A 20,019-nucleotide genomic window follows, 5' to 3' on the forward strand; every position below is an offset into this window, starting at 1 on the left:
TGAAATGATTAAATGGAGAAGATAGCTTGTGTTTAGAGGTTAAAAACAGAGAGACATGCAACATTTTCCAAGGTCGACTTCCCTTGTCACTTGAAGCTAGAAGGGTCACAAAGGCCGGGCAGCTGTCCGCCCAGCGGACAATGATTAGAAGAGAAGCAAGGGCAAAATGCCTCCCTGTGCTATTTGTCTGGCTTATAACGATATGGATTGCCAAAATAAATCTGGCATACAATTTGATTTGAAAAAAAAAGAACATCCATTGAAATCTCAGCCCATTCAAGTCTTAATCATGTTGCGAAATGTCTAATTCTCCTTTGTCCACTGGGTTTCTGTATTATTAACTGAAAAGGCCAAAAATAAGATCAAAACAAATTATGCGTCGAGTCCCGAGTCCCCACTTCACTGATAAATATGGCATTTAAGCTTCCCCTCTCATCTCCTTCTCAGTGGCCATGAGTGTTTAAGCTTTCATGGAATACAAATGCCTCTGTGTAAAGTCTGGCAGTCCATGTTTGACATTTTTCCGGCTGGATAAAGTGTGCTGCTTCCCATCATGAAGAAACCACTGCTCTGTCTAAGACTCTTTTACACCAGTTTGAGAAATAGTTTCTCAGAAGAATTGGCCTTCTAAGACCAGACTCCGGCTCGGAGAAAGATGTTTGAGTTTTCCCTTGATCATCATTTATATTTGCCAAAAGTCTGGGAAAGAAAACGCAAGGCACGGCAGACCAAATAGTTATATGAAAAAGGAAGACTCATCTACAATTGTGATCATTAATTCAAGTTACATTTGTAAATCAGGATATCAAGAGAACAAGCAAAGATACATCTTAATAGTAGACTAATTGAGAGTAAAATCCATGCAAAAGAAGCAATAAACATATCTGCTTTGCTGTAAATATAAGATCAAAAGGCAACAAGAGGATTGGAGATACTCAGTGAAATCAAGTTCAATACCTAATTGTTTTATTTATGAATGTATTTATTATGGACCATAACTCATTATCTACCATAATTACATTTGTAGGCACTACAATACTGCTATTTCTGTTGTATTGAATATTTGTTGTGTGCGTTAGTGAAGCACTTTGTATCATTGTCTTAAAAAGTGATATAAATAAAGCTTTGGTTAAGTAGTACTTTCTAACTGTTCATTTTAAGCAAATTGGAAACTACTCTAGCAGAGGTGACACAATATTACATGTTACTTGTTAGACGCTTTTATCCAAAGCGACTTACATACTCAAAACTGTGGGCAATCCCCACAGGAGCAATTTGGGGTGAAGTCTTGCCCAGGGACACAACGACATGCTGACTGCAGTGAGGTTTGAACCTGTGACCATCTGATCCCCAGAACAAGGCTCTACCCACTGCGCCACACGCCTAGTTACAACTTCTAAAACAGATCTTCTCATCGGTGGGCACAAGACATTTCCTCTAATATGGACGTGTAAGTACTGCTGAGCCGTTTGTTCCATTACTCTTATACGACCAAAATGCAATTTCCAATGTGACAGTCTGGCCTTTACTCTCAAACCAATGTAGCATTCTGTTTTCCCCTGTCTCAGCATCCTGTAAGCACAGGTGTCTTTTTAATCCTGGGCCCTAAATGAGGAAAATCATTTCAATATTTTTTAGCTTATGTTGCCGTGTGCAGAGTGAACAGAAATAGGCTTTTTAAAAGAAGCTCTCCGTTACATGCATGCAAAAATGTTTTGGCGTGCCAAATTCAGTAAAAGCTTTTGAAAAACAAGAAGTCAGAAAATCAGCAGCAGGCTGATAGGTGTCTGAGCTTTAAGTGGCGGGTACACGTTTAAATGGCAATGTGTCAAGCTTTTATACAAGCATACAAACAAACTGAACTAACAAGGATTCCCTTTATACAAAACTAACATTCTTAACAAACACTTGCCATCTGCTGGTCTACATTCAACAAAGCATTACAAAGTCTGCAGTTTCTCTAAAGCCACTGCTATTTTCAGCACACGCTTATTCAGTGTTGATCAAGATGAATGAAACATTTAGGCAAAAACACTCTTAGAGCTGCCCTGGCAGAAGGGCTGGAGCCTTCAAAGCCTAGAGAATTGGATACATGGCTAGGGAGCTGGTTTAAAGTATTCCCAAAGACTAGCCCCTGTCTTATAATTCATCTCATTATAGCAGTTACATCTCATGGAAGAGGGGAAACAGTACTCAGCCCTGAATACTGCAGCTAATATGGTAGCCTCAAGTTAAATGTGTTTCTCTCTTTCTCTTTATGTCGAAATCCCAGAGATGCAGCAGGCGCAAAAACTGTCTAGCCCAAAAGATGAAGATATTAATGAAAGAGCATGGTTAGTTGATAGCAGTCGGAGAGTAAAGACCTCTGACAAGGCCAATGAGGCATTCACATGCTCCCTGGATGGTGCCAATTCTCCAGTTGCCAAACTGTTCTTCCAACTTCTATGTGTTCATGGCCTTGAATGCATAATGTGGAAACAACATGGATGCTACAGAGATGGTGTTGCTTTGACTTTACGGGATTTCTTTTCAGGTGGTTGAAGCTCAAATGCCCTGAATCACAATGTTAATCAGAGTAAAACATATTTCATGAATCCGACTTGATTCTGATTGCCTCCAAAATTGTATGGGTTCTTCTTTGGCCCGGGCCACACCTGTTCACCAAGTTTTAATCACACTCTGGCCAGTAGTGCGTCTGTAATCTTGCCAACAGTCAAACAGAGAAAGAAGACAAAAACACCAACCGAGCCGAAAAGATTTAACCTCACTGTTAAGATGATATGTATAATTGCATGTGCGTTATATGTGACACAATGAGGATTTCACTAACCAACCACTGGTTCATTACCTCCAATTACCTCTGTCACTCTATGTTACAAATGTATGTATAAGGGCCTCCTATGTCTTCTCAGCTAGATGAAAAGGAAACATAATATAGCTGCCTTGAAAGTGGCATTAACACTCTGTGGGGTTTTCAGCTGGATATCAATTAGAGACTCATTAGGCGTTTAGAGATGGTAGTCCCTCCGGCTTCCTGTCGCCCACTGTGAGACAGGCTGACCCTGACCTTGAGGGGAGGCTGGCACTCTCTGTATCAGATATGCTTCATTCAGATCTTGTGTTCCAGAAAAACACATTAATTAAAAAAAGACAAATCAAAAAATACATTGGAGTTAAAGGCAGAGCAAAAAAAGTGAATAGATCTTCAAAAGGAAATAAATCACTAAGCAGCTCCAACAACATTTTGAAAGCTGATATCGCTCTTTTTACTCAACTACATTTATTTGACAGCTTTAGCTACTATATAGATTTGGTTTGTGAAAAAACGTTATGTATCTAAATTATGATGTGTATGGTTCAAGATTCCCAGCAGCAACACAAATTATAATCTATCAGAATTATTCTGAGATTTAGAATAACAAAAAACTTCAAATATGACTGCAATAATGCTTAGTCAATCAAGCAGCAGCTTTCAAATATGCCAAGAAATATGAAGAGTCATCAGGATTAAGGACTTGCCTTTGTTTGAAAACCAGCAAAGGGCAGGTAAGGAAAGTTAGTATTTCACTTATCAGTAGCCTACATGTGTACATAGTTTGAAAAAGAGAGGATTTCATTTTTCTATTTTATTTTTTTATTACAAACAAGGTCAACATTCCAGTAAATATTTACCCGATTAAAAGCACATACATTGAGTAGAAGTAGAATATAACTGATAAACCAGTTAAGCGTTGGCTTTTGCTTGTCAAACAATAATACAAGCTGCCATGTTAACATAGGAGTACCACACTATAACAGTAGCCAGAATGTCTTCATATTTAGTTATTTATATCTTAACTCTTCCAGAGCGTATTGCAGAGAAATGACAGCTCTGTACAATGTTGCATGTTTGCATGTTTACGCATTGCCCTATGCAGCGCCTCTTTATTATTGCCCCTCGGTGTCTAGTTTGGGGCAGAGGTGGTATGGAGTATTTTTAGACAGACTCAAAAGGACTCTATGTTCTGAGTGCTAACACAATGAACTCTCATGCCTCAACAGGAATACATTTTGTTGACAGGAGGCCAGGCAGTAGACCACTCCTCAACCTTAAAAACACTATTTAAGAAAGCTACTAACTGAAACTAGACATGCTTGGTGTTGTGTATGGACTCTATCAACAAGGCCATTATTCTTTTCACATCATAAGAGAAGGACTTCATGCATCTTGAACAGCATCTCAAACTGAATATTATCCATATACACAGAAATACAAGATCTTTATAACTGCATTATGTTGACATTACAGTAAGTGCTCCCACATTACTGTAGATCCCACAGTACAGCGAGAGTGTTCATTTGTAAAGGACAAACCCATGCAGCTGCAAGCATCATGGTCAGTAATCTGACATTTGGTGGAACAGAGAAAACAGAGTATATCTTTTTGATCTGAATGCACTTTTCTTTTTGAAATGTGCAAGTGCGCGTAGCTTGAGTAAAACCATCTTGGTCTAAGTAAAAATACAATGGTTCTTAAAAATAGCCTGTAGTGATACTGTGCCACGTAGCATTACAGGGCTCCACACTGACGTTGTGCAGAGCAAGAGAAACTTCACTTAGCTGTAATTCATTCAAACAAATGTGTTGCTTCTGGGCACTGTATTCAGTATGTTTGGTAAAGCAGTCAGTGAGCTATATGGCTTCTTTTGCAGTTTGTTGCTTCTGTTTTCATTGTTTTTAGGCTTCTTCTTTTGTATATCAAAGCAAACGCAGCAAAATATATTTGAAAGATCAACAATGTCTAATTTTCACAACATTATTTATTTCTTAAGAGTCATTTGTAAATAGTTATGCAAGTCTAAGATATCAAATGTTATATGATATACAAATCTGAGAATATCAGGACATAACGTAAAAAGAGTCAACAGTTGAGAACGAAAAAATGTAGCCTTTATTAGGTTAAACATATTGGTTGTAAACATGAAAAACCATCTAACTTGGAAAGCTAGATAAACTGCCTGAAACCATTATTGGAGTCTTTTAAACTGTACCCAATAAAGCAAATTACCTACTGTATCTACTACTACGACAACTTTCACAATGGCAATATTGGTTGGAAAAACAACACGCTGGGCTGGTAACATAGTGTTTTGACTGGGGACACACTGGAGGGATCTAAAAATCATTTATATACGTATTCCTCTTCTTCTTCTACAAAGGAAATAAAGTAGATGTAATAAAACCCTGCAGACTCTTTTGCTGCAATGGTGCAAAATGATAAGATCTGATATCACAAAAACAACGAGAAAACCTGTGCACAATCTACTGCAAGTGATAAGAAACTAATGTCATCAACTCAGATAATGTGTAAACAACACTTGGAAAAATAACATTATTGGTTGTAAAGCTTACACTGACTGACTACACTGAACTAGCCTCTCATTGGCTAAATGCTCAGTAAAGACAGATGTCATAACATATATTATGGGATTAAAAGGTCATTCTTGACCCTGGAAACAGTAGTTGACAAAAGAGTATGCAAGCTCCTACATACAGGGTTACTGTTGAACGGTATCCTCTTCAGCTGTTGGACTGGTGATATTTTCAATTTCTTATAGTACTTAATACAAAGGGTATCATTGAAAACCGTGGTGGCCCACACTCAAAACAATGCTACTTTTCAAAAACTCCTTTTCTCCCACACTCCTACACTTATCGTCACACCCTGTTTTAGCACACAAAGGCAATGGAAGCATCTGTATTAACAACAACGTGTCCACTATGTTCTACAGACACAGAAATGCCTGGCAAATTATAATGGAGTTAACCCATTAGGGGCACTTCACATCACAGAGCGGGGGCCCATCTCCTACTGCTAACTGGGCACCACACACAGAGGAACAGTGGAGCTATTTAGATATGACAGAGTGCAACTGTTTCATTTACAACCTCACACCGGCCCACAGATCACATTTAAAGAGCCTTTGCAGCAGGAGTGTCAATGCACGAGCATTAAGTAGATGGCATGGTAACACTATTTGTCTTGTGCTGAACCTATTATAGCACCCAGTTACATTAAGCAACCTTCAAGATGGATGGTTAATTCCTTACTAATCTGCTAATAGTGACACCAGATGTTGTGAGCTGCACAAATAAATACATAAATCTGATGATTATCTTTTAGACTCATTGACTTTTAGTTTGGGTTTATACATTTTCAGAAAATGTCCTACCAAGTTTCTCAAATTCCAGGGTTTTGTCTAAAAATGTCTTGTTTTGTCATTGATAAGATATAAAGAAGATAAAAACCCTTCAAACTGTTGTTTGAAGGAGAGCACAACAACAGCAACAAATATTACAGAGGGCATATTGATTGGTTGAACTTCCAAAAAAATACCGAAACGCAGCCGTAATAAATTAGTGTATGTTGAGGTACATGAGATATTACATTTCTTCTGTCGTGACATCCTTATATTGTACAGAAGAAAACACATGAAGAATCTACCTAGTGGGTGTAAAACTATGCACATAAAGGGGGGGGGACAGAGGTCACTGGTTGCTCCCAACAACATTGCAAAGTGTAGGCTGTGTCTCATAGCTGTTGTTCCAGCTATGAGACACAGCTTTCAAGCCTGATGAATACTATTCCATTCATCTAGCATCAGCAGCTGGGGTCGGCTCAAGCAGCTGCCTAATAGGCTAACAGGGATCTTCAGGCTCCCAGGAGGAGAGTTTGAGTGGCAGACCGAGTGGATACAGACAATCTTTGTTATCTAACAGCCTCCCCATCTTGGCAGAATAAGGTAATGCCATGTTATTTAAGCGCAAGCACGCATAAAAGAATGCATGTAACACTTCCACTTGTCCAGAGAGAAGTGATTAACTTGAAGCTGCAATGCAGCAGTAAGCCCAAAGACTCCAGTCACAGCAGTAACTGCCAATATGAAATATATCAGTGCAAACTAGGGTGGAATAGGTGCACAGCCTCAGCACAAACAGGATTATAGTCTCAGGCTTTTTTCGCACAAATACATCAGTTTGAACATGTTGTTACACGTCAGCATCTCTCATGCCTTATAAGCTTTTTGAAAGATAATTTTCTATATCCAAACAAAAGAACACCACTTAAATTACTTCTGCAGGGCATTCACAGGCCACTTGAGCCAGCAGGTGTACTCCATTTCCACTGGTTTCAAAACGTGTTGTTTGTTGTACAAACTCATATATATATATATATATCTATATAGATATATATAGATAGATAAAGACATGATAACCTAGATAACTTCAATATTTTTTGGGCACGTTATTTCCATTTTATTTATTGGATATTAAAAAAAAATTCTGTCACATTAAAAATCAAATGTCTGAATATTCTTAAAATCAAAAAGTGCTCTTGATGGGCCTACACAACATTTGGTTTCTAGATTTTTTAAATCAGATGAAATATTTAATGGAGAAGCATAGCAAAGAAGAAATAGCAGGGAAGGGTAAACATATCAGACTGATAAACTCTCTACAGCCCTTTTGATTTTAAACAGCACATCTTATTTCACACCTTCTGTTTAAGGACATAAAATGCTGTGGTAATAGTTACAAAACTACTTCTGTAATGATCTGTAAGCAACGACTCATGGCAGCTGAACACATGCAGCTGCCAGATAGTACAAAATACAATGCTGTGAGACGCAAGCAGTGCTAAAGTATTAAGCAAAATAATCCCAAACCTCAAGTCATAATATATGAATGCACTGCTCCCATTCATTATTATTAAACCACAACTAGGACTACATATCATATAATAGGCTTCTTTGTATATAGCAAACAAAAACACTGAAGCACTTCAGTGTGTGCTGTATTTTTGGTTGAGCTGCTGGATACTTTTTTTTTTTAAAAAGGTGCATTTGACTTCTTTGAAGACAAACACGCAACAACATGTACCAGAAATACAAAACAGTCACACCAGCACCTTCTCGTTGGGTTTTTGTTTTTTTGTGAATCACAGAAATGTCCCATACTAACATGTTCCAAGATGTTGTCAAATGTTGGTAGTGGTTTTGTTGAAAGCCCTCTTCTGCTATAACAAAACCCCAGAAAGCCATGGTATGTGTGACGAATAATACCCCAGAACAACCTCAAGTGTCTGAGGCTGCAGCAAGAGAGGGCTGAATTCTAACACAAACTTCAAAATCTTCATTTAGTCCCAGGCGATGTGTTACAAGTAGGTAAGAAGCTCAGTCAAAATAAACCCATCAGGACTCAATGAATGTCACCAACTCCCAGCAATACAGAAGACAAAGGGTAGCAGCAGCGGCTAACCACAGCATTATTCTTCTGACAGCAGAGCAGAATAGCCAAGATGAAACGGTCCAGCTTACCTCCGGTTTCATTCACTAACAAGAAAGAATGAGGCACTAAGAACGACGCCTTTTTCGCATCATTATTTCATAATCAAAGGGCTGTACTAAAATGAGGGACATGCCTATGGAGGATCCGTCCCTCATTAAAGGAGTTCAGTGCACCGTTGTCTCTTCCAAATGAGGCAATTTTAGAATGTTTTACGGACCATCAAGTATATCTTTATCCACAGATTTCTCAATGTGTTCAAAGCTGCGGATGGTGGTTCTCTGAAATAGCGGAGTTTCTACTGGTAGTCTGTGTATGACGATATATCTGTCGTTCCCGTTGCCTTGTATTTCTAATATAACTGCCTTGCCCACTCTTGGGGCTTGGAATTGAATTACTGGCCAAGAGAGGAAATAAATTATGACCGAAATATCAATTTTAATTCCCTTTACACTGCATTTTTTCTAAACTGATGATTACGCTATTCATACAGCAGTACATAAAAAACTAAAAAGCCAAGCATTTTTTTCCCCGATAAGCTGTCCTAGTTTCCTTTACTGCTTTTCCTGATTTAAAACACCATACAGAGAGCCATTTCCCTCAACGCTCAGGGGATACCTTTATTTTCCTGTATGGAAAACTATCTCTTATTTTTAGAGCAACACCTAGTTTGGCTCAGTCAAAAATGCTCACCAAAAGAGCCTTTTTAACTCACATACTTTACATATCAAAAGGAGCAGTCAAGCGGTTTGTGCAGTTAAAGGCTCTTAATTAAATAAAACCACTTTAAAGAATACAAAGTGCAGTGTCATATATGTTTCTTATAGTGTACGTTGTGTAAAGTGGGCTATAAACAGCTTCAAAGTAATCTTAAGATTCAAAACTTTAAAATATAATGCAATATTAATCTACAACTTGATTATTTTATGACAAACGTTGCCTTCTGATGGTTCAAAATGCAGTGATTTATAACATTTTAAAGACTGACTTCCAGGTGTTAGAAGAGCTTTGTTGTTATAGTTAGAATAAGAAACACATAGTTAAGGCATTGTAATGCCTAGATGTTTCAAACTCTACCTAACAGATACCCAGTGCAACATAAACACATACCATCTCAACAACATGGACTAAAAGCAAAATATCACAATAAGTTGTTTCTAATGGAATGGAGAGGTATGGTGTTGTAGGGTGGACATTTATATTAAGGATTGACCACTGAGAAGCAAACAGAGATTTCATGTTCAATGTAAATTGAATTTCTGACATATTCACTCAATTAGGCCTGCATAATTAATGATAACGATTTTGCTCTAAACAATTAATTACATTTTATCTGGTTCAATACTGACATAGGAAGTTTATAGGGCCTACTTTTAGTATCAGTTTTGATTCAAAGATGTGAGACATGTTTTATTCATACTGTACATTTTTTAACCACAGCGTGGAAATAAAGGCTATGTTCTGTCAACTTAAGTTGAGGAGAAATCCTTCGCCAATTTGCTGCAGCAGAATATCTTTGTTTTAACTTTTGGCTTGTCAGTGAGCGGGACAGGAGGGACTGTGTTGGCTCGGACTGTGGAAAACAAGGCCTTGTCATTACCCCCCTGAGCATGGAGAGATAAGTACTGAACAGACAAAAGGTTTAGGGCTGGTCGACCAAAAAAAGAATAACATTGTGATTCCATAATGGAAAACCTCTTCACTATGAACTCACAGATGTATGTCAGGAGTAGGAGATCAAGATAAAAGCAAAACTAGCGCATGTTTTGATGTGATGAGAGAACGCTTTGAGGATGACTGTCTTTTATCCGTGCCGAGCCGAGCTGACAACCAAGAACTTGAATAAAAAAGTACAGCGAGACAGCAGTAATCTCCAGCCTCATACAATAACCATGAGTACTCGAACCGAAATCTTACCAGTCTGCAAACAGACCTAGTTTTTGGATAAATGCTTTATCACAGCAGTATCTGGATGCTATAAAGGCACAGCTTGAGAGTTTAAAACTGTGTGTATACTATGCCCTTAAAATGACAGTTTTTTTATGACAGTTTTACCATTTTACAAATCTGCACCATGTTTCATCCTAACCAGCCTAAAAGAACTTCCAAGGTTTCGACATCTCGTAACATTCCCCATCCAGAAGCAGACACACCATATAAAGTGTTGAATGGTGATCATAGGGAAAATAGTGTTTTCTCCTTGCAAACAACAGACATTACACAGATTAACAGCCTTTGTTGAAACATACTATTACCACATAAGACCCCGTTGAGAAGGACCAGATGTCAGATAATAGGCGGAGGTAGGCGCTGGCCTGAAGCCATTGAACAAGTAAGAACAGCTTCTTCTGTATAAACCTCGGCACCTCATGGACAGCTTGTTGTCTGGGTGGGCAACCCCCTTATACCTTTAGACTGTATGCGTTGAATACAGGTTACACATAGAAGATAAGTATCTGTTAACTGCAGTGTTTTCACCATACAAGGTGGCAATATATTTGGTGCACAAATTAATAACCTTAACATTAATTCACCCTGATACAGCAAGGTCTGTTTTACACATATCAGCATATTCTGGATTATGGCCTCTCTTAAATATATTTAAAATATATGTATGAATAACTGTCACAAATAAAATGTATGCTTTTCACAAAACAATGTGTTACGAACTCGTGAAAACACAATACACATGTTGCTGTCTACTGACAAAACAAGCTTGTTGTTGTGTACAAAGGACCAGCTAAGTCTATCTCATTAAACACTGCTGGGGGTGTTTATTGGCTTAGCTGGGTGGCTGGGCTTTGCCTAAGCAGCAGCAACACAGGCATTATAGGTTATAGATTGCTGCAGGAGCATGACACCTATAACAAACACACTGTATTCAATGTAAATCAAATACACTTTAAAATTAAAAATAGGCTTAGCTGCAAAAAGAGCAGAAGTTGCTGTACAAGAGAAGGACAAAATACCTTTTCCTAGACTTGAACCTTTGTTTTTCTGGACAGTTTTTTGGCATCACATCCGAGCCTGATCCCCTGCCCCCGTAGCCGCCGTGTCTGCAGCAGCGCTCCGTGCGGCTCCTCAATCCAAACCACCCGACCGGTCTGCACGTTTCCAATCGGTCCGAAATAGCTTGAGCGAGTGACTCTGAAAATAACTGCACTGATCAAGGCGGCTGCATTCAGTCCCAATGCAGAAGGCGGTCACTGTAGCGACACCCATGGGCTTACGCAGCGCGAACACGGTCTGCAGCAGGTAGCGGTGCACGGACTGACAGCTACTTTTCGCCCGCCAAATGTGCCAGGTGCCGGGGGCCATTCACAACTGAAGTCATGTGTGTGTGATGCAGTCAGAGCCAGTCGGTGCCCAGTGCCACGCAGCGCCGCCGCAACATGGAGCGCTGACCTGACTATCACTGTGTCAATTCACGTAAATACATAAAAAATGCTACTTCCGGTACTCGCTTTCAAAATAAACCACGATATAGTTTCAACGTTTGCATTGTCCTCTGCAAAATGCGCCAACGAAAATAACATTTACTTAAATAATACATATGAAACCAATGCTAATAAATGTATTTCCATTTATAATATTTTTTCTGGACATCTCTTCTACATTTCCGGTATAGTATGTTTGCTCTGTCTAGCTTGACGAAATCCCTGGCTTACAGACGGTGCAAAGGAAAACATACAGTGGGGGTGGAAGGCGGGCTTATGCATTATTTATGATAAAATAAGGCACTGATACCTAAATCATTCATAATTATTCAAGAGAAACAAGGTCGATGCCAATCAAATTTCAATGTGTCTCCCCTGCAGATCATGGCATTTGACATTTTAAAATGATAGATGGGAAAGAGGTTGGCTAGCGTCCGGCATTATCTTGACCTCTTCCCAATCGGTCAATAAAATTACAGGCCTATCAGCCAGAATTACAATCAGAGATGTTGCATTGGGAAAAATTAACTACACGCAGAGCATGATTGTGGAATACAAGTTAAATGGCTCTCTGCTGACCTAAATCACAATTAAACTAATGTACATTGTTTGCTGAAAGGGCCATTCAAAAGGGAACATTTATATTGATTATATTAGTGGTTGTTATACTTGTTGTTATAATAAATGGTGGTCACAGTTTAAATACATTTTTGTATTTACCACCCCATTAGTGCTGATTACAAAATAAATGATAATGTGCTTAGCTGGCATGAGCTGTAATCTACGTATTCTCTTCTGTGTGATTAACTCACAATAAGTATTGTGATATGGGGAAAAGAGGAAGAACCGTTTATTGCAGTTGCCTCTATAAAGTGACTTGGGGTCACTTTGAGGTTTCAGCACAAATCTACAGCCTCTGTATATTTACCTCTGATTTGCAGGCTGTCTCTTATCCTGCTTCCTGTCAAAGAAAGTGCATAAAAAACGCTGGGCCTACAGTTTTTGTGACCTTTGTCCTCTTCAGTGTGAGGGTTGGTTGATTTATACAGTGACAACAAGAATTGATAAGGAAAATCTTTTTTCTACGTCACCTCACTTTTCAGCCTTTGGCAACTTAATTGTACACAGCCATTGGATGTAATATACTGTATGAGTACAGCTCACTTCTCAATTACTAAATTAAAGGAAGGTGTTTTATTATAGCTAAAGAAGTGTGCAATATGTGTAAACCCTATAATTAACCTTTGGTCTTTTAAGATAGAAGTTAATCCTTTAATACCGCATTTGACAATTGCCAGGATAAAGACAAGCTAACATCCTACATCTCAGCCTCTATGTGATATATAACTAAATATATCCTTCAGTTGGCAGACAAAAGAAACCACCAAAGGACATATTTGTGCTCTAAAAGGTTCGCTCTGCAAACAGTAATGAGAAATACCTAAGGGAGGCCCTGGAAACTGGCTTTGGTGCAGAGTTCCTGACAGTGTATATATATATATGTGTGTGTGTGTGTGTGTGTGTGTGCGTGCGTGCGTGCGTGCGTGCGTGCGTGCGTGCGTGCGTGCGTGCGTGCGTGCGTGCGTGCGTGCGTGCGTGATGGACGAGGTGGTCACAGATAACCAAGTGGTTACCCCCCCCCCAATACCGCACCTCCCACCTCTGCAAATGCTTCCACTGGCTTTGAATCAAATCCTTCTAGAGCTTTTTCTCTACCTCTCCTCTGCCTTCTCTTATACCTTCCCTCTGTCTGAATTTTTAAGAATGAAAACAGTAAAGGTGAGTGTGTGCGGCCCACTCTGCCTGCAACAGACTGCAGGGGGAGGTGAGATTAATGGGGCCTAACACAAGATTGCGGGGAGATCAGCAGAGTCGTAGGGAGCCAGAGAGGGACTCAATGAAGCCTGGCCCCGGATCTTCTGCTAATCTACCGGAGCTCTAAGCCACTCTTAGATGTTATGTTAATGGTCACTGACAGATAACAGAGTCTGTACTATTATTAGTTATATATTTGGTCAGGAGGGGGTTGAGATTCAGACACTAGTCATACTTGTCTTTCCAGCACCAAAAGCATTTAAAAAAAAACATGGCTGAATCCTGCATCTGACAATAAGATGCTCACATCTGTCTGTCTGTATCAGTGAAAGGGAACATTACCTGGAACGAAGCGCGGGTTGAGCACTCTGTGAGTACACTGCAGGAAATTATGGCTTCCCTCAGAGTACATGTCCCAGATTCACACAGAAGAATCAGTATACCTGTGTGGGAGAAGAGGCACACATTATTATTGAGTACCCCAGAATTTCCATGAGGTGTTTTTCCTGGGAGACACAGATGTATGGGCTCAGAACAGTCTCATAATACACACATGCACACAGAAGGATTCACACTTGTATTTCATGATCCACACTTGTGTTTTTCAATGCACACACAAATGTGTTCCGTTTCATATACATGTAAATAAAATCCAAATACAGAAAAAAGTTTTACATATGTATTTTTGATCCTCACATATTTGTTTTCCGTTTAAATCCCCTGAACCTACAAACACAAACCGCTTTCTGTGCATGGATCGCTTTGCATTCGTGTGTGGGTTTTTTGAGACTCCCCTGACGGTGACCCGATTCGTACTTGTAATTTTTTCTATCTATAGCCAATCAGATGTCTCCTCAATTCTAAGCCAATCACATGAGCGCGCCCCCCACGAGGGTAGATTTCTTGCGTTCATGACGTAGCGCTTCATGTACGCATTTTGCGCTGTCCGGAGCTGACAGGTCCATGGAGCCTGCCTGCAGGCGCTAATCTCAGGACACCTCCACTCTCAGTACATTGCCACTTTCCGAGCAGGAAATGCACGCAAATACAAGCCTTTATATTATTAAGGTACAGTGCCACTTTCCGAACCATTAATGAATGCTTGGGTACACAAAAACGGCAGGCAAAACTGTTTTAAATGTGTGTTTCCTGTATGGCGATCAGCTGCTTTATTTATGTCTGTATGAAGTTGTTGTGAGTGTGGAGGGAGCAGCTACAGGTTAGCTTAGCCTAATCGATCAGTGCACTACGAAGCCAGTGCTAGACAGTGAACTGTCAACGGGGGGAGCCCCGCCGGTCATTATCGGCCGATATTCACTCTTAATAGTTTGATCGGTGCTCTCTATAAAGGCCGATCAGGAGAGCTGGATCTGATCGATATGGACATAAACGCGAGTGAAGTTTTAGCGAGCTGCATGAGAAACTGACGGGCTGTCAGGAGAGAGAGGGAGGGAGAGAGGAAAAGAGATGATCCTTACTCCCGTGTTATTATCCATATCCGGTCATAGTCCGGTAATTACCTGCTAACGGAAACTCTGCTACACAATTCTTCTTCTTATTATTATTATTATTGAAACATGACCGGTAAGTTTCAAATTTGTCCGGTAAAATAAATTCTGTCCGCGGAAACCCAGCTCCGGACAGCGCAAAATGCGTATATGAAGTGTCATGAACGCAATAAATCATACCCTCGTGGGGACGCGCTCATGTGATTGGCTTAGAATTGAGGAGACATCTGATTGGCTATAGATAGAAAAAATTACAAGTACGAATCGGATGACCGTCAGGGGAGTCTCAAAATACCCACACACGAATGCACAGCGATCCATGCACAGAAAGCGGTTTGTGTTTGCAGGTTCAGGGGATTTAAACGGAAAACAAATATGTGAGGATCAAAAATACATATGTAAAACTTTTTTCTGTATTTGGATTTTATTTACATGTATATGAAACGGAACACATTTGTGTGTGCATTGAAAAACACAAGTGTGGATCCTTTTGCGGATCATGAAATACAAGTGTGAATCCTTCTGTGTGCATGTGTGTATTATGAGACTGTTCTGAGCCCATACAGATGCAGCAAAGGCCATGCTATATGTGTAATTCACTATATTTTATGTAAACAAAATATTTCAAATGTTGGTATAAAGATTAGTGACCCACCCAACATGTAGAATGAGCAGATAGAAAATAGGGTTTTTAGTATTTTTCAGTGTTTGAATAAAACAGTTAAAACATTTTGATAGTATTATTGCAACTCAGAATCTCACCAAACATACAGTAGCAACAGTAACCATAACAACTGTTACTAGGGAGAGCCAGGGCACATCCTTAAAGTTCCTTTGCTCAATCAGAATCAGAATACCTTTATTAGTCCCACAGAGGGGACATTTACATTGTTACAGCAGAAAAGACCCAAAGACAGCGTATTGTTACCTAAGCATGCATAAAAAAGTACTAAAGATAAAAAAAGAAATTATAATAAAAAAGTTACAAGTCAGCTTAAAATAAACATGACAACAAGAAAACAAACATGTTGTTTTTTGTTTACATCTCTATGGGCGAACATCAGTTATAAAGACGTGCATATGACCTGTATTTCCATGGAAACCCGTCATTTAAAAACAAAAAAACAGCATGGAGGTTTACAGCAGTCAACTTTACTTTTTCCTGTAACTGCCTTCATCGCTCCGTATAAAGAGTGAGTCAACGCTGGTGGTACATATACATACATATATATTGCTGTGTTACTACAACTATTGTTATAATAGATTACCCTATTTTTCACATGACACAGGTACAGTTAACGTAATGCAACGTGTTTAATGTAGGCTGAGGGAGCTAGCAGCATGAGGCTAAGAGTTAGCAGATTAGCTTGAAAGTCTACAGTACGAATATTTTAACACGTTTACTGTATGTTACTGTACTTACGTTCTAACATGCAATGCTAGGTATCTAGGGCGTTATATTTACTATTTATACACGAGAAATAGAACAATATACAGCATATCCTAAACCAATTTACTTATTTTTGTTGGACCTTGTTCGGAGTCACGTCGGCGGTACCGTCTGCACAACTTCAACTTTTAGCTCATCTCGCAACTAAAGGAAGCACCACCTTGTGGCACTATTTGGTATTGGAGTAATATAACGTTTAATGTTTTGACATTAATTTAGCTGACGTTTTACACAAAGCAATTTAGAAGAAGTGCAATAACTTGAATCATGCATTACATTAGCTCCAAATAAGATGAACATTTAAAAGTGCTACGTACAGTTATTTATATATATATTTATCTAATGAATTTAACAAAATAATACTCAGGTGTGTTATTATATTTGCCAAATAAACATCCCGTGCCAAAAACATTTTAACACTTGAAAATGATAGTTTGTAAACTGTTTATGAAGGGGGGGAGCTATTCACAAGTTGTTACCTTAACCTGTGGATTACTGTATGTCTGAGGTTGTAACATTACCCTGACACAGTGAAAACACCTGACAAGATAAAGGTGTTACACCTTGCTATATCTTGCTTTTCCTATGATCATTTCACACCTGAGCCTGCAAATGTTCTTCCACACGTGCCAGCTGCCATCTGTTATGTTGGTATTACATCCCGAACATTGTAAACTACTTTGTGTTTCAGCGTTGTACCTCAAATCTGAAAGCGACTGAGCCTTGAAACCTAAGTGGACCTGAAGATGTTTTGGTTCAGCCAGAAAAAACGGGATTCAGCCCTTCAGGTACTGAAAGCTGCAATGTAGTTTAACATTAAACCTTCCTCCTTCTGCATCGCTTGTCTCACTGCCTCTTTTAACTGTGTCATAATCAGGATCAAAGGTTGGACAGAGAGAAAGTAGATAGAGAGGCTAAAGAAGAGGTTCCTAGCACGCAGGCTTCTTCAACACTATCACCGACTGTGTCACCTGAAAGAAGTGCCTCAAAGGTGACTAAACAACCTAATCGTATACCATTGGTAGAGATACCACCAGCTGTTGAACATTTCTACAGCATTTTACCCAGTGATTGCTACATGTCAATGATCTCATGACATCTTTCAACACTGAGTTTCAGTATAGCCGCATCTTTTACCCCTCTGAAGTGAAACAGATTTATTCTCCAAACAATTTTTGCTTGCAGCTGAAGTCGTCCCCCTGCAGCTCTATGAGAAGTGCTTGTTTAGAGACAGGCCGCCCATGCCTTAGTGGGAGAATGGACTTTGTTGAAGCTGACTCCATTGTTTCCCAGAACTTGACCGCAGAGCTGGCAACAACATCAAAGTCCCCCCTGGCATCCAGATGTAAGTTTTCTTGGATACAGTTTACACTGCAGGTGGTTTAGCAAAACACAATTTCTCACTACCTTGAATATATTTATTTTCTTAAGCACCTAACTTTTTAATGAACTGTTATTTGATATCTGCTGTGATGTGTTTTTCCTTGCGTCTCCTTTCTGCGTAGTGAACGGAGAGAGTCTTGTGCACTCTCACAACAAGCACAGGTGCGAGCATGTTAAAGACAGAGGATTAAATGGATCCACCCAGGGGGAAGCAAGCGGGCAAACACAAAGCCGAGACTTCCTCAGGAGAGATAGCAAGATGAAACGCCTTTTTAACAAAACAAACACTGAGGAGATCTTAGACAGTGAGCGCCCGGCCCCCGCCAGTACGGAGACTCAGGACGGCTTCCTGGGAGAGACCACCGCTGTGCCACATCTGTGCCCGGCCGATACACTTTCCAGGGAATTTGAGGAGGAGGAGGAGGAGGAGCAGGAGGAGGAGCAGGAGGAGGAAGAGGAAGACAATGACATATTAGCTTCCTGGGAGAAATCAGCTAGAGTTCATTATTCAGACTTAGCATCAACAGATACACCTGCTTGTAGTTATAGACGCCTCGGTTTTCTCGTTGATCAATTAAGGCCACCTGGTCTTCAACCTTACACCACAGCATGGCAGGCTTTCAATGAGGCCAGGCCGGGAACTTCTACACTGCTAAATAATCTGCCTGTGGATGATAAGAAGCTGCTTACTGATATTAAAGAGAACACTTCACACGAAAAACACGTTCAAGAAAGTCAAGCTGCCCAGGAAGGGGCTACAGCTGCCCAAAGCCCCCCGTCTCTAAGAGATATCATCAAAGAGCCGGTATGCAGACTCAACAAAAGGTGATCATATGATGAATACTTTTTAGTAGAACATTTTTGCCTAACTGCAGAAGTTTGGACCTAAAGGCCTGTGCTACTTTTTTTAATTTATTTTATTTTTAAATGTTAATTTAAGGCTGCCTTAGAAAGAAATTGAAAGGATTTCCTTAGCATGCTGTAAGGAATACCCTTTGACAAAAAATGTAGGGACCCAAAATTGAAATCGTGTGTTGAACATGAGACAACGGTACCACGACGCATTTTTCCTGAGACACCCAAAAAGAAATCTGTCTATCTTTAAAATGTATTTTATATATATAAAATAATAACTTCCGTGAAAGACTTAGTGCAAACAATTAGGCAAGGAAACAACCTTTATGCAACACACCTGAGGAAATATTTCGCAAAAAGCTTATAACCTTATTTGTAACCCCAGAATATTTTTAATTTATTTAATAAAAAAAAAAGAAGGTCTCATCTTGATTCAGATTTGTATACAAGGCTAAGGGTATACCATTTTGTTGAAATGAATTGTGTGGTTGTCTTCTTCTCTCTGAAGGTTATCAGATGAGTCAACTGAGGAGGAAGAAGAGGCCCAGTGCCGGATCTGCCACAGTGTCAACACTTCACCAGGAAACCCACTGGTGTCACCGTGCAAGTGTAGAGGAAGCGTGCGCTACCTTCACCTCGACTGCCTGAAGAAATGGACCAGGTCAAGAATCGAGAGGGGTGAGTAGAAAGCTAATGGCAGAACAAGAAGAATAATATCCCAAAGAAGCGCAAAATATTATATATTCAGTGATCCTGGTTAATACGTTAATGCATACTGTATCCACTTTTCCAGGAACAGGGCCCTATACAATCACAACATGTGAACTCTGTAAGGATTGCCTGAAATTGGACCCGAAATTAATTGACTTTAAAAAGTATTATCAGGAACATAAGCCAAAGGTAAACTGACACAGAATCACGTTTTCCTCCTAAAGGGGCCCTATTATGCTTCTTTGGGTTTTCCCTTACCTGAAGTGTTTGATATAGGTGTTGGTGTAAATGGTCTGCAAAGGCTAAAACCCCAAAGTTCCCTACAGAGGGAGTTTCTCTCCCCCACACTCCCCCCCTGCCTGAAACGCCTCATAGTCCTTTATTTACTTCTGCGACATACTATCATCACTACGTAACACTTGCACTTCTATTGGCTAGCGCTCCAACACATTGTACGTGACAGGCTAAAGGGCGAGACATTTCTAAGCTGTTCACAAATCACAACAGAGCCGGCCAGCTAAGAGGGAAAAGAGGT

General features: G+C 39.7%; 1 protein-coding gene across 5 annotated transcripts in view; it reads right to left on the reverse strand.

Annotated features, from left to right (window-relative positions):
* Positions 1-11,701, reverse strand: part of tanc2b (tetratricopeptide repeat, ankyrin repeat and coiled-coil containing 2b) — a 148,868-nt gene extending 137,167 nt beyond the window's left edge. For 3 of the 5 annotated variants that reach the window (XM_034120019.1, XM_034120018.1, XM_034120016.1), the window contains exon 1: positions 11,295-11,700. The gene's annotated coding sequence lies outside the window, so the exon portion shown is untranslated. Of the gene's footprint in view, positions 1-11,294 lie in introns of all 5 variants that reach the window. The other 2 variants (XM_034120017.1, XM_034120015.1) reach the window with 1 other exon arrangement.
* Between the last annotated feature and the right edge of the window lie 8,318 nt (positions 11,702-20,019).

This window comes from Trematomus bernacchii, unplaced genomic scaffold (assembly GCF_902827165.1).
Source record: "Trematomus bernacchii unplaced genomic scaffold, fTreBer1.1, whole genome shotgun sequence".
Lineage (NCBI taxonomy): Eukaryota > Metazoa > Chordata > Actinopteri > Perciformes > Nototheniidae > Trematomus > Trematomus bernacchii.